Source organism: Nomascus leucogenys, chromosome 25 (genome assembly GCF_006542625.1).
Source record: "Nomascus leucogenys isolate Asia chromosome 25, Asia_NLE_v1, whole genome shotgun sequence".
In the NCBI taxonomy this organism is placed as follows: Eukaryota; Metazoa; Chordata; class Mammalia; order Primates; family Hylobatidae; genus Nomascus; species Nomascus leucogenys.
In genome coordinates this window covers 9,978,915-9,994,522 of record NC_044405.1, presented here as the reverse complement: position 1 = coordinate 9,994,522, position 15,608 = coordinate 9,978,915, and the positions used below count along the sequence as shown (strand labels likewise).

The following is a 15,608-nucleotide window of genomic DNA, read 5'->3' as shown; positions in this document are numbered from 1 at the left end:
TTCCTTACAAGTCACAAGATAGTGGACTGATTTAAAAAAAAAATGGACAATTGAAACACCTGTTTGAAAAACTGAGGTTTCAGAAAAGACCGAAGAGATGAGTCACATGATTGAAAAAATGTATGTAGAAGTGAAGAGGTCATCATCTAATCAATGATTGAGATAAGGTAAGGAATATAGGAAAGAGATAACGGGGAATGGCATAGGAATTTACATACATTTTCACTTCTTCTATTTTTTTTTTCTCTGCCTAAAATTGCAGTGGCAGAAAATGGATTAAATTTATGAAATCCTAAGAAAAGCTTGGTCACTAAACTTGACATCATGATCATACCTTTAAATGTTGCTGTGAAAAAGAGACTTAAATATAATTGACATAAAAATAGGATTCCTAGAAAAGGATAAATGAACCTAAAAAAGAGTCATATTGAGGAAAAAAACGTTGATTATGTTGGCTAATTAAAATAGATGATATTTAAAAAGTGTCAAGAAATTTGAACAGATAATCTAGATTAAAGAATAGATCACACAAACTCAGCAAACAGTTGGACAACATGTTAGAGGAGGTCACATTTGGGAAAGATCACGGGCACTGATTCAAGATGAAAAATGAGACATATTCCTACAGATACTCAAACAGACAGGTGAAGCATCTTGTTAGTAGAAGTACAGTAAATCGATGTATGGGATAATTATTACCCCACCAATCTATGAGAATTTAAACAGGCAGAGTAGAATTTACACTTGGTTCCTCTGCCAACACCCAATGCCCAAATTAAAAACTGGCTGTGGGATCTCCTCCAAAACGATTTCTACCTGTTAATATCTGATACTGATATTACTTTACATTGTATATGGAACTTTGTGGATGTGATTAGTTGATGATCTTTAGATGGAGAGGTTACCGTGCATGTGATCACAAGGTCCTTATAGGATGGAGCCAGAGGATCAGAGTCAGAGAAAGAGATGTTATGAGAAGACGTAGAATTTGGAGGGATGTGGAGACACAAGCTCAGACATGCTGGTGGCCTCTAGAACCTGGAAAAGTCAAGGAAATTGTTCTTCCCTACCTCTTCCAGAAGGAATGCAACCTTTCCAATCCATTCTGTACAGAATATATCCAGAATGCACGTTTGCATCTGATGACTGTTTTGACCTATTTCTGCTATTGAATATGGCCATGCATTCAGAGGGGTAAAAAATATAAAAAACATCCCCTTGAGTATGAATGAGTCTTCCCCAAGCCAAGATATTATACATTTTTGGCAGTTCATGATCTGGAGACAAATTACATCCTATGTGATTGACAGTTAACCCTGGAAGATATGCCTCAATGTCTCAATCATCTTAGATGTTTGTCTGTATTTTCTTTCTACTGCTGTATTTTATCCTTTGACCATCGTAAAAATCTTCACTACTTCTTACAGTAGTATCCCTTGTTAACATCTTGATTAATTGCTATAACTGAAACCCTGTGTTGTCTCGAAATGCAGACACCTTGCAGTACCTGAATCTTGAGTGAGGGTCTGCTTATTCATGTGATTCACGTTTAATTTTTACCGGTTCTTTTAAATCACAAACAAGCTGCTGTTGTCCTGCAGATCCTGAAGAAATCAGATTTGCTAAAATCTATATTTTTAATTTATTTGTATAGTTTTTTAAATTTGTAGAAAATACTCATTTATTCTAAGTTTTGTATATTGCTTTAAATGTATACGTTATGCCTATAAATTTAAAATACCCACATGGAACATATACAAATGGAAAGCACATATAGTTAAAAATATGATTAGTTTTTTAACATTTTTGCTTTGCAAAATGTTATATGAATAACCTGTGAAGTAAGAACCTCCTTGGGAATAAAATGAAAATTTAACAAATAACCAATTAATGTCAATGTTTCTTGAGAACTTATGCCATGCTTAGTGCTAAGTACTAGAGATATAAAGAACCCCAAACCAAAATTCCACCAAGCTTACAAGTTTGAGGGTTAAATGAACAAAACCAAGTTCAATAAAATTTGAAGAATTCTAAGATTATGAAAACTATAGATTGACATGAAAGTGCTGGTTTCATGGGTTATGTTTAACACATTTAATCAAAATGAATGGAGTGGGGTAGTGGTCAATAAATATATTCTGGAAAAAATTGAAAACCAACGAAGATGCCAAGAATAGGTGCTAACCAGAAATCTCTGGGCCTGGGGAAACTGCACTGGGTAAGTGAGATTGAATGAACATCACATAGCAATAAAGAAAACAGGTGAAAATGCCTTTTTTGAAGAAGAAAAATATTTCCTGTTGGCAAATAACAGAGTAATTGTGGTGGTAGAGTGATATGGTTTGATTCTGTGTCCCCACTTGAGTTTTATCTGGAATTGTATTTCCCACATGTCAAGGGAGAGACCTGTAATCCCCAAGTATCAAGGGAGGGAGGTGATTGGATCATGGGGATGGTTTTCTCCATGGTGTTCTCATGACAGTGAGTGAGTTATCACGAGATCTAATGAATTTATAAGTGTTTGGAGGTTTCTCCTTCAGCCTTCTCTTTCCTGCCCACTTGTGAAGAAGTTGCCTGCTTCCCCTTCCACCATAATTGTAAGTTTCCTGAGGCCTCCCCAGCCATGATGAACTGTGAGTCAATTAAACTTCTTTCCTTAATAAATTACCCACTCTCGTTCCATGCATGTGAGATATGGAGTCAAAGGAGATCATTTTGGAGCTTTAAGATTTAATGACTGTCCCACTGGATTTTGGACTTGCATGGGGTCTGTAGCCCCTTTGTTTTGGCCTATTTCTCCCATTTGGAATGGGAGCATTTGTGCAATGCCTGAATCCCCATGGTAATAAAATTACTAACTTGATTTTGATTTTACGGGCTCATAGGTGGAAGGCCTTGTCTCAGATGAGACTTCAGACTGTGGACTTTTGAGTTAATGCTGGAATGAGTTAAGACTTTGGGGGACTGTTGGGAAGGGATGATTGGTTTTGAAATGTGAAAAGACATGAGATTTGCTAGGGGCAAGGGGCAGAATGATATGGTTTGGCTCTGTGTTCCCACCCAAATCTCATCTTGAATTTAATCCCCATGTAACAAGGGAGGGACCTGCAATCCCCAGGTGTTGTGGAAGGGAGGTAATGGATTATGGGGGCAGCTTCCCCCATGCGGTTCTTGTGATAATGAATGAGTTCTCATCAGATCTGATGGGTTTTTACATGTTTGAAAGTTCCTCCTTTGCTATTCTTTTTCTTGCCAACTTGTGAAGAAAGTGTCTGCTTCCTGTTCCACCATAATTGTAAGTTTCCTGAGGCTTCCTCAGCCATGCCAACTGGTGACTTAATTAAACCTCTTTCCTTTATAAATTACCAAGTCCTGGGTATTTAAAGCAGTGTGAACATGGACCAATACATGGATTGTAGAAACGGTATCAGATCACAACTCAGAGGTGCAAGAACACAAGTTTACATAGTTAACAGTGGGGAAGAGACCCATAAGGTAGAATTCTAATGGCCTCTCATACCCATGCAGCGCCTAAATGGAGAAATCGTTCAGTGTAACAATTTCCTGTTTCCAATAATATGCTCCACCTATTGATCAATATTGGCTTCACAATGTCATTCTGGGTTTTACACTTGCCTTTCCATTTGAAATCTTTTGTAATAATCTCCAGGTGATATCCCATTTATCTCTTCAAAATGAGGTGATATCTGGAAATTAAATGAGCAAGCCATTTCATCTTCCATTTTATTGGTGGATATTTTAAATAATAAAATAAAACATGCAGCAGATGTATGTTCCACTTATTCTGCCTGAATTGGAACCAGTGCTGAAATATTTTTATGATTTATTTTGCAGTCTTCAGTATTAATGAGGCTCTTATATAGTACATTTGAGAAAATGAATATATGGACACACACACACAAACACAAACACACATATGACCACTTTTGCATTCTTGGAGTTTCCTATAGAATTTCAGATAATGGCAAAATGATCACTGATATTTTAGAAGTAAAATATTTGCTTCATGTACAGAATTGAATAAAAAATTATTGAAAACAAAACCTGTGCATTGTTTCCTACCTTTCTGAAAATCCATCAGTTTTCTTCATTCTGGGGTTCAAGCCAGAGGGACGGTGATATTCAAATAATGTTGTTTCCCTATTGTGATATTTATTATTCAATTAATTTTTGATGCTTCCATCTCCTAGTTGCAAGAGTAATAAGAATTCCCCTAATTACTTTGCATTGCACATAAAGCTGTTTTGAGTGTTCTCAGAAAGCAAATTCTAATTAAGAAACTTAGAAAAAAACTGGGAAGTAATTTTACCTTATGATTTTCAGTGACTGTTGAAATTAAGGGTCAATATAGCAACAGTCAAGATCATAAACAAACCAAAACTCAAGTCTGTATCAAATCCTTTTTAACTTTTTTATAGTTTACAGAATTTTAATGTACTTTGTATATTTATTATCTAGATTAAGTCTGTGATAATGAAGTATGAGATTCAGAATTATTTACAATGAATTTGAATTTAATAAATATTCTGAAATGATTATAGCCTTACATTACTTGGATTTTTTTTTCTGTTTTTGGTATTTTGATGACTGTGCTTAATGTTTGCATAGTGGTTATTGTGCAGCTGATCAGAACTCTCCATTTTAGTCTGCTGTTGTTATAAACATGAACAAATATGGTCACAAATACATTACTCCAAAGCCTTTATAGCAGAGATACTTCTTCATTTCATCATATAAGCCATTTTAGAGGCTGGCTTCACTATGAATTAAGTATACAGTCAAGTATTCAGTGCAGTTGTGCACATATATCTATAATTTTTCAGTCAAATAAAATGGCTATGTGAGAAAAAAGAAAGATAGCTAGAAATCAGATCTAAATTCTAGTCAAGAAAGTGGAAAAGTCCAGGTAAGCACACAGGCTCTAAAGTCAAACTACTTCGTTCTAATCTCAGCTCTGCAATTTACCAGCCCTGTGATACTTTGCTTTTCTGCTCTTCTTTTTCATCTATGTAACAGGTTTAATGATATTTCCTTTTTCACAGAGTTGTTTGAAATATCAATTATTTAATCAATAAAATCACATAAAATAGTCTTGAAAATAGTATGTGCTCAATTAATTCTTGTTTTTACTATTGTCACTGGTTACAGAAAACTAGGACATAACTCTACTTCTTGTAACTTTAACCAAAAAATGAGATGGTAAAATAAGCAAGTACAAATATAAACAAATAAATTTTATTTCCAAACAATAGTTTATTATTATCTCAGAATTCTATAGTATCAACCTTCTGCCTTAACAGTGCTTCCTTTTATTTGCTCTACTTCACTCCTATTTAATTGCCTTGTCCGAATCATAGTTTCTACTACCTTTTTACTCTCTAACCACCAAATGCTCTCACTTTCCATTTTCCTAAACTTAAATTCTGTGGCCTATCATCATAATCTTCATCTTTCACGTACCCACAATTCCCATTAACATCCTCATTTTATGCAAGTGGGAAAAGTACAGGTTAAATACAATTATTTACTTGTTCACATCTTCTCATCATGCAGGCATGAGAGAACTAGTGAAAAAAAAATCATTATGAATGACTTCATTTTAATTTGATCACCTCCAATAGGCCCTATACCTCTAGGGAATCCTATAATCTTTCCCTGGACTAATTACTCTTCAATTATCTTAAATAAATATTTAAGTATCCAATGTCTCAAACTTCCAATGTGTAGTACTGCCTCCAGACATATGGAGAAGTAAATAATTAAACGGTTTCAAAATCATAGATAGGGATTAAGACGCATCAAAATATGGGTTCCAGAACAACAGACACATTAGAAGAAGCACATAATTCAACCATCTTTGAGACCGTGTTGGAATCAACAGTCCTCTTTTGCAACTCTGGCTGCACCAACACCATTATTACCTAAAATCAAAGAATTTGATAAATGGCATCTGTACATCATAGAATATCTGAAGCTCTCATTGTTTTCTGCACCTGCAGAAGCAATCCTTGAGTGTCAGGAAAATGGCTGCTGTTTTACTTCACTTTTCCAAGTTGTTTCAAGTTTATTTAATGATCAGAATCTCATTTGAATTCCCCTCCTCCCCGACCACACACACTTCGACATTCTGTCCCCCTTACTTCTATGTCTATGAAACTTACCACATCAAATGATGTGCTGTGTGCTTTGTTCACCTTTGAATCCTCGTGCCTCAGAAGATGCAACCTGAGGCCCCTCATCTTCTGCCTTCACTGTGCACTTTTGTCTTGACTTATGGCTTCCTTCTTGACCCTGGTGTGGGAACTTGTTCTTGTGAAGGCATAGGCCTATGCAGACAGGAAGTGTGGGGGAGTTAATTCTTCATAGTGTGAACTTTTACCAGTTGGAAGCCAACTAGCTTTATTTTCCTACAATCATACTTTTTGAATTTCACCAACTCTGCATTGTACAGGTTGAGTATTGTCAATATTTTTTCATCTTTCTCCACAAACATCTGTAAATACATATAACTTTCTTTTGTTCTTCAGTTTAATAGCATGTACTCACAATTAAATGTTGTGCTTAGATCCATCAAAATTATCAAAATTCAAAGTTCAAAGAATCTTTGTGGGCAGTAGAATGTATTCCTCCTTCTTTCTAACTTCCGATAAGTCTCAAGAGATTACACAATAAACATGTTGCTCCTATGATGGTGCCAGCAGTCTCAGAAATTCATCATCTTGGTCCATTTTGTGCTTCTATAACAAAATACTTGAAACTGGGTAGCTAATAATAATCAGAAAAGTATTTCTTATAGTTTTGAAGGCTGAGAAGTTCAAGATCCAGGCTCTAGCAGGTTTCGTTGTCTAGGAAATGGTTGCTCCCTGCTTCCAAGATGGTTCCTTGTTGCTAAATCCTCCAGAGGGGGAAATGCTGTGTCCTCACATGGCGGGAGGCAGAAGCACAGCTAGAACCAAATGGTGTGTGAAGCCTCTTGTATAAGGACCTTAGTCCAACTAATGAGGGAAGAAGTCCTCATGACCTAATCACCTCTTTAAAGCATCACCTCTTAATATCATTGTATTGGACCAGGCATGGTGGCTTATGTCTGTAATCCCAGCACTTTGGGAAGCCAAGTCAGGCAGATTACTTGAGGTCATGATTTCAAGACCAGCCTGTCCAATATGGTGAACCCCATCTCTACTAAAAACTACAAAAATTAGCTGGGTTTGGTGGTACGTGCCTGTAGTCCCAGCTACTCGGGAGGCTGAGGCAGGAGAATTGCTTGAACCTCGGAGGTGGAGGTTGCAGTGAGCCGAGATGGTGCCACTGCACTCCAACCTGGGTGACAGAGAAGGACTCTGTCTCAAAGAAACAAAACAAAACAAAGCAAATCATCACACTGGCAACACCTTAATTTTGGGAGGAACACATTCAAACCACAGCATTCATCTAACATTCATTGTCGTGAAAGACCCATAGAAAGTTATAATTTCTATGAGACGAACAACACGAGTGCTATGAGTTGAATTGTGTCCCTCCCCCCAAAATTAATATGTTGAAATCCTAATCTGTAGTACTTCAGAATGTAACTGTATTTGGAGATAAAATATTTAAGGAGCTAATTAAATTAAATTAGGGTCGTTAGGGTGCAGATTTAATTTAATATGACTGGTATCCTTGTAAGAAAAGGAGATTAGATTGTAGAACACACAGACAGAGGGAGACAGTGTGAGGATACAATGAGAAAGCACACAACTGCAAGCCGAGTGGAAAAGCCTCAGGAGAAGTCAAACCTGCCGACACCGTGTTCTTAAACTTCTGGCCTCCAGAATTGTGTGAATATAATTTATGTTGTTCAAGCCATTTAATGTGCCTTATTTTGTTACGGCAGTCTCAGCAAACTAATGCAATTAGGTATTCACTAAAATATTTAGCAATCATTTAAAATATTTTTCCAGTATTATTTTTGCATTTTATTAAGTATATTTGCCCCCTTTCCATTTAAAAAAAAATACCAAATAGCTAGTCTCATCAAATAAAACATTATAATTAAGTACTTTAAAAAATATCTCACCACATATATCAAACAATGCACATTTAGGCTATTTTTAGAAATGCAATTAAATAGGCTATTTAACCGAGAAAATTCACTTTTGTTTAAAACTTTCAAAGTAGATAATTTTAGAATCCCTTTCTCTATTTAATGTGTTAGACTTTGGACATGAAAAATACAGTCATGCACTTCTAGTATTTTCTAACACAGTAGTTCACCTACCTCTCCAGAAATCTAAGTATGTAGATGTTGGATAACAGCTACTGGACAGAGGTGATCCTATAATTATATTAGTTCTTCATCACATTGCCTTGTCCAAATATATATATAAGCTGTTTAGAGTCTATAACAACAGGGCCTCAGTTAAATACAAAAATAAAGTGATTATATGAAGAATAATGTTTGTATCAAGATGCAAGATGTTAACAAATAATTCATCTAAAGGTTAAATTATAATCATCAATAGAATATATCCATTCTCTATAAATTTTATATTTGGAGAAATTCAAGCTAAAATAAAATGTTTTATTGGAAAATGTGTTCAGTATACTATCCCTTAAAATTTTTAATTGAGTTGTGTATCCTCTGTAAAAAGGTTTGAGATGCAGAGCTCTTGACAATACAACCATGAAATGAGAGTTTACAAAGAAGTTTACGCAGCCACCTCATCTGGCTGCCATGAGTTTCTACCTCTGGTCACAATGCTTGCCTGAGAATATTGGAATTTCTTTTTCTCTCCCTTCCAACATTCATATGATTTAATCCCATTGGTAAACTCTAACCTGGAAAGAGATTCTTGGACATGTAGCTTCTGCATTCTTCTCTTGATTACAGAGGAGACCTTGGATGCAAACGGTAGTCATGTAACTCACAAAACACAATTCTTTTTCAAGGGTTCCAATAATGTAGGTTTGCCATCAAGAGACCAGATAGTCTTTGAGAAATAGTGATACATGACATTGATCCCTGTTAAATATGCAAGGATTGTAAACATTAGTAAATAAATTGGTCTTGGTAAGTATAAAAGTCTCTGTTCTTGGAACCATGCTTAACCCTATCTCTGCCACTGTTATGACTCTGTTTATATTGGTGTGTACTGGGGTGTCCAAAAACAAATATAGTCAGAGGCTGAGGCAGGAGAATCGCTTGAACCTGGGAGGCGGAGGTTGCAGTGAGCTGAAATTGTGCCACTGCACTCCAGTCCGGCTGACAGAGTGAGACTCCGTCTCAAAACAAACAAACAAACCAAATACAGTCAGCATATGAACAATCTGTTGTCCACTTTGTTATGTATGCTGCCTCCATATTCCTCTAACACTGTCCTTGAAGTTCCAGTACTTGTACTTACAGGCCCTGTCATCTCCATTAAGATGCTAATATATTCCCAGTCCTTCCTGCTGCTATAGCTCTTACTGTTGGTTACTCCAACTGCTAAGAACATCAATCCCAGCAGCGCACCTACTGGACCTCATTTATTATATGGTCCCTGTAATTCCAGACTGTAAAAGGGGATCCACAATGAGACTTTGGGTATCCAAATTGTAACTGGTCCAGGAATAAAGCAAAGAACCACGATTTTTATTGGGATGACTCTCATCACCCTCTTACCCTCTTCTGATTGTAGATATTAAACAGAACCTTATTTTTTACTTCTAAAGAAGGCAGCTTCCACTGTCACTACAACTCCCAGTGTCTGACTTTCTGACTTTGCCATTTCTTATGAATTCTGTGGTTATGTGCCACCATCTGGTCTCTGTTGATCCAGGATCTCATGTTCTCCATCACTATTAACAAACTAAACCCTGTGACTACCTCTTCTACCATCAGTCCTGATCTGCAGAAGATAGATAATCTTTTATGATGTTGGTGCCCTAATTAACAGCATATTTCTGATGATCTTAGTAAATAGTGGGTCCTCTGGGACCTCTCATATATGACAATCTTCTGGTAAGTTTCATGGCCTCACACAACCTCATTTTATCACAGCTACTTTTCTGAGCTTTTTAAAAATTCCTTCCTCTACCATCTGGCATAGAAACGTATATTTAAACTTCATGCAGCATAGACGATTACATTTTCTAGGCTTCTACTTAACTGTGCAGTGAATTTGCCCTACACCCTAAGGTTCTAAACCAAATGTTAAATCTTGTGTTTCATAAAAGGCCTCTAGTTAGTGATTTATTACTTATCCAGTTTACATTCTAGGTCCCTTGACAAAGAAGTCTCAAAATATACTTTAGTCATATTTCTCTTTTAGGCCCAGCATATTGACAGATGGCTTATACTGGAAATTAATGGTAATTATTGATTAACAGTTAGGAAGCAAGGTAGGCGACTTTCCTATAGGAAACATCTATTGCCCTATGAGGGAGTGACTTGTAAAGGGTCTTTTCACGTGTGATATAGTTTGGCTCTGTGTTCCCACCCAAATCTCATTTGGAATTGTAATCCCCATGCGTCTACAGAGGAACCTCATGGAAGGTGATTGGATCATGGGGGCGGTTTCCCATGCTCTTCTCATGATAGTGAGGGAGTTCTCACAAGATCTGATGGTTTAAAAACGGCAGCTTCCCCTGAGTTCTCTATCTCTGTCTCTCTCCTGATACTGTATGAAGATGATGTCTGCCTCCTCTTTGCCTTCCACTATGATTGTAAGTTTCCTGAGGCCTCCCCTTGCAGAACTTTGAGAAAAATAAACCTCTTTTGTTATAAATTACCCAGTCTTAGGTAGTATCTTTATAGCAGTGTGAAAACAGACTAATACAACATGGTAGAAACGTGAACTCTTACTTAAGAAGGGTGGGCCAAAAACATGCTGCACATATTAAAGATAAACAATTTTTTTTTGAGACAGAGTCTTGCTCTGTCACTCAAGCTGGAGTGCATTGGCAGGATCTCGGCTCACTGCAACCTCTGCCTTTCGGGTTCAAGTGATTCTCCTGCCTCAGCCTCCTGAGTAGCTGGGATTATGGGCACCCGCCAACACACCTGGCTAATTTTTGAAATGTTAATAGAGACAAGGTTTCACCATGTTGGCCAGGCTGGTCTCGAACTCCTGACCTCAAGTGATCCACCCGCCTTAGCCTCCCAAAGTGCTGGGATTTCAGATATGAGCCACCACACCCAGCCAACAATTTTTTTTTAAAGGGTGAGTCACTGTTGCAAGCTGGCATAGATATAGCATGCCATATTTTAGAGTTTCAGATTTTCTCAATTAGGACCTGATTACAGCAGGACAGATCTAATTTAGCTAATCATTTCAACATATTTGGAGCTCTGTGACTCTACTAAGTTCTGTACTTGCTTCCCAGCTGTATCCTTTCTTATACTCCTTATAAGCTGTATAAGAGGCCGACTTTCATTGTTAAATATTATTTGTGCAATGGCATCAGTTTTTTTTCCATCATTTCTTTGTGGTATCTCAATACACCTTAGCCTTTACAAGTTAATTTCATTATCCTAACATGCATACGCTATTCATTGCCCTGGTCCTTTCAAATGTCTAAATCATCTCACCGGGAAGAGCTTTCCCTTATATCAGGCTGTTTTCCTAGGTCACCACTGGTGAAATATTTGTAAGTTGGGTCACCACCTAGTTTCAAAAGCTATCTGCACCCAACCCAACATGCTACTTAGGATGCAATATTGATTGCCATTCAGAAGGTGGTAACACAATTATTTTACCTAATCTTACCGCCAGCTTTTTCAAGCAACTTCAGTTTCCAATTGTGTCAGCTTATGTCTTCTGGGATGCACACTCCAGGATAAAATTAGAAGAGCGGTGATTTGGAGGGAGCAATGCCTATGAAATCTGAAAGAGGAGCGACTGCAAAAATAGGCATGTCAAGTCTCAGGCTCTGAAGTAAGTCTGACACCTGTGAAGGGAGAGAGAGAAGGAAGAAAGATTGGAGTAAGAAGAGCAGAGCAGCTCTGAGAGGTTTTGCCAGGTCTCCAAAGAGGTTAAGAGAAGAAAATACCCAATAAAGGAATTCCACTTTTGACAAAAATATTTTAATTCTGTCAATCTTGCTATGTTGAGGCATTGGTTAATGGCATTTCCACTAAGAGCACGTCCTTTTTGTTTGTTTTGGCAGGGGGGGGCGACAGAGTCTCACTCTGTCGCCCAGGCTGGAGTGCAGTGGCGCGATCTCGGCTCGCTGCAACCTCCAGCTCCTGGGTTCAAGATATTCTGCCTCAGCCTTCCCAGTAGCTGGGATTACAGGTGCATGCCACCATTCTCAGCTAATTTTTTTTGTATAATTTTTAGTAGAAACGGGGTTTAACCGTGTTGGCCAGACTGGTCACAAACTCCCGACCTCAAGTGATCTGCCCTCCTCGACCTCCCAAAGTGCTGGGATTACATGTGTGAGCCACCATGCCAGTCCTAAGAGCAAGTTCTTGACATGAATGGTGCAGTAGGTCCCCAAAGGTACAGCAGCTGAAGGACTTCAGAATGTGCATTTTTTTTTTAATGAGGTTTTCCTGTGTTCCCATGGCTGGAATGCAGTGGTGCAATCATAGCTCACTGCAGTGTCAAACTCCTGGACTCAAGCAAGTGAGCCACCCACTGCATTCAGCAGAGTGTGCTCTCTTGATGGGAGGTACAAGAAGCATACTCCACAACTGCCACACTATTAACAATATATTTTCTTTGTTAGGGGCTATCATAGCGACTTTACACTTTCGATACAGCATTTATTAAAATATCAGTTTTAGTCCAATATCTCTTTCTTATAAACCACGCTTCTCCAATATTTGTGTTCCTTAAGAGAAGCATGCTGTTTTATATGCTGTTTGATTTATATCTGTGCTTCCTTCATTTCACATGCAAATACCTAGCACAGTAAATTGTACATACGTATATATTTAGTATTATTATCCATTTGTGGAAGGATGGAAGAAAGGAAAGAAGAAAAGTAGGAAACAAGTAAAGAAGAAAGAACAAACAATGAAAGAAAGGCTAGAATGTAGGTTAACCTATTTTCAAGAATTAATAATTTAAATTAAGGGAGGACAAAGCTTTCTATTTTGTTCTTACTCAATAATGAGTATCACACACATCACAAATACAATCATTATTGAGCAGTACTCATCCAGAAACTCAGGGAGGTTGGGGTGAATGATGAACTGGCACAAATGAATGTGAAAGAAAGTTTAATAATCACAGTGCAAACTTCAAAGGAATTCTCCAAACAGGAGGGCTCCTATTCAAGCTAGAACAAAACAAAGGAGGCTGAAGTGATGATGGCAGCTCTTTCGCATGGGTGTGTGTGGTTAGACGGTGGGGTTAGAATGATATTTTGCAAAGGCACAGTTTGTATGTGACTTTAAAATCTAGTTTCAATTTACCTCTGGGTGCCATGCCAGGGAGTTGGGCTTTCTTATTGCCTTTCTTAGATGTGCAGCAGAAAAACAGAAAGCAGTCAGCAATCAAACAGAAAAAAATGGAATTATCTACTTTAGTACTCATAAATAAAGCATATTGTACAATAATCTGAAATTTAACTGTATATTAAATGAATCAATTCATAAGTATAAAACTAATTACACAAACAATTGTGTGTACCAATTGCACCAAGAACAGCAAAATGGACTTTTAAAGAGTCTTTAAATATGTTACTTATATATACAACTCTATGGCATCATGAATTAGATACACTTTATTAAACTATTTATAGTAAGCATTAATTGCATAGACAAAACTAATAATCTTACTTGGCCCCTCAGAGCCAGAAAGGACGTGCAGAGGTGGCCTAAATGATGAAAGAATTTTGCACAGTTAACATGGAGAGTTAGTGGATGCTGCTTTTTCCCATGAAAGAGTTTTCCTTAAAAAAAAAGAGACAATCTTTACGATTACACTATTTTAAAATATATCCAAAATATTATAGTATATAATCAATAGATGTTTGAAATATTATAACTATGTTTTAATGGGAATCTTGGCGAAATGTTAGGGAAGAATCCTCATGTTGAACAAGATTTTACTTCGCTTCTTAGTAACAATTTTAAGACCATACTTTCAGTGCTTATAATTATGTAATAACGGTTAATAACTGGAGATGTTTATAATATTGCATGCTTTTTCTTGTTGTGTCTTCTTTTTTTGAATCATTTTTAAAGTTTGAATAGAATTCCATGCTTCTTGTCTTCTTATTATCAGTGGATAATGCAAAAAAAAAAAGTTTTATCTATTCCGGCTCAAAGTTTATTGACATAAACTGATCCCAGATTCACACCTATGAAAAGAAAATAGTTAGGCCTCATTTTTAATCAAATCATGGAAGTAGAAAAACTATATTGTTTAAAACAAGATGTGGGCTGGGTGTGGTGGCTCACGCCTATAATCCCAGCACTTTGGGAGGCTGAGGCAGGTAGATCACGAGGTCAAGAGATCGCGACCATCCTGGCCAAAATGATGAAACCCTGTCTCTACTATACATACAAAAATTAGCTGGGCATGGTGGCACACACCTGTAGTCCCAGCTAGTCAGGAGGCTGAGGCAGGAGAATCGCTTCAATCCGGGAGATGGAGGTTGCAGTGAGCCAAGATCGCATCATTGCACTCCAGCCTGGCAACAGGGCGAGACTCCATCTCAAAAAACAAAAAAACAAAAAACAAAAACAAAATAAACAAGATGTGAATAACATGTTTGAATATCTCATGCATTTGTTTCTACTTACTTCTCATTTATAAAAATGGATTAACTTTATTTTTATTGAGCAGTTTTAGGTTTACAGAAAAATCATGTGTAGAGTACAGAGCTCCTATAATTCCCTCATACACATCCCAGCTTTCGCTAATACAAAACCTTGCATAAGTGTGGTACATTTGTCACAATTGGTGAGCCAAGTTTGATACATTATTGAGTGAGGATTATAGTATACATTAGATTTCACTCTTTATCTTGTACATTCTATGAATTTTGACAAATATATAATGACAGATATTCACTATTACAATATCATACAGTATAGTTTTACTGCCCTAAAACAATCTCCTGTGTTCCACTTATTTGTTCCTTCTTTCCTCCTCCCAAAGCCCTGGAAACCCCTGATCTTTTTACTGTCTCCATAGTTTTCTATCTCCAGAAGGTCATGTAGTTGGAATCACAGTATGTAGCCTCTTCGGATTGTTTTTGTTTACTTAGCAAGATGCAGTTAATTTTTCCTTATGTTTTTTCATAACATTATTTCTTTTTAATGATGAGTAATTCACTGTTTGTATGTACCAAAGATTATTTATCCATTGGCCTATTGAGGGACATCTTGGTTGCTCACACATTTTTGAAATTATAAATAAGGGCATTATAAATATTTGTGGGAATGCAAGTTTGCAGTTCAGTTAGGTAAATACCATGTAGCATGAATGCTGGATAACATGGAAAGAATATGCTTAGTTTTCTAGGGAACTGCCAGACTGTCTTCCAAAGTGACTACTGTCTTGCATTTAAACTGGCAATGAATGAGAGTTCCTGTTGCTCCACATCCTCATCAACATTTTCTATCATTCATTTTTGTTTATATAAACTATGTCTTAAGTGTGGTTCTG

General features: G+C 37.0%; 1 long non-coding RNA gene across 1 annotated transcript in view; it reads right to left on the bottom strand.

Moving 5' to 3' along the window:
• Positions 1 to 15,608, bottom strand: part of LOC115833163 — an 84,251-nt gene that overhangs the window by 36,457 nt on the left and 32,186 nt on the right. Inside the window, exons 2-4 of the long non-coding RNA XR_004028609.1 lie at positions 11,751 to 11,931; positions 8,839 to 9,022; positions 8,279 to 8,399 (exon numbers count right to left, since the gene is read on the bottom strand). This is a non-coding gene — a long non-coding RNA (uncharacterized LOC115833163). The remainder of the gene's footprint in view (positions 1 to 8,278; positions 8,400 to 8,838; positions 9,023 to 11,750; positions 11,932 to 15,608) is intronic.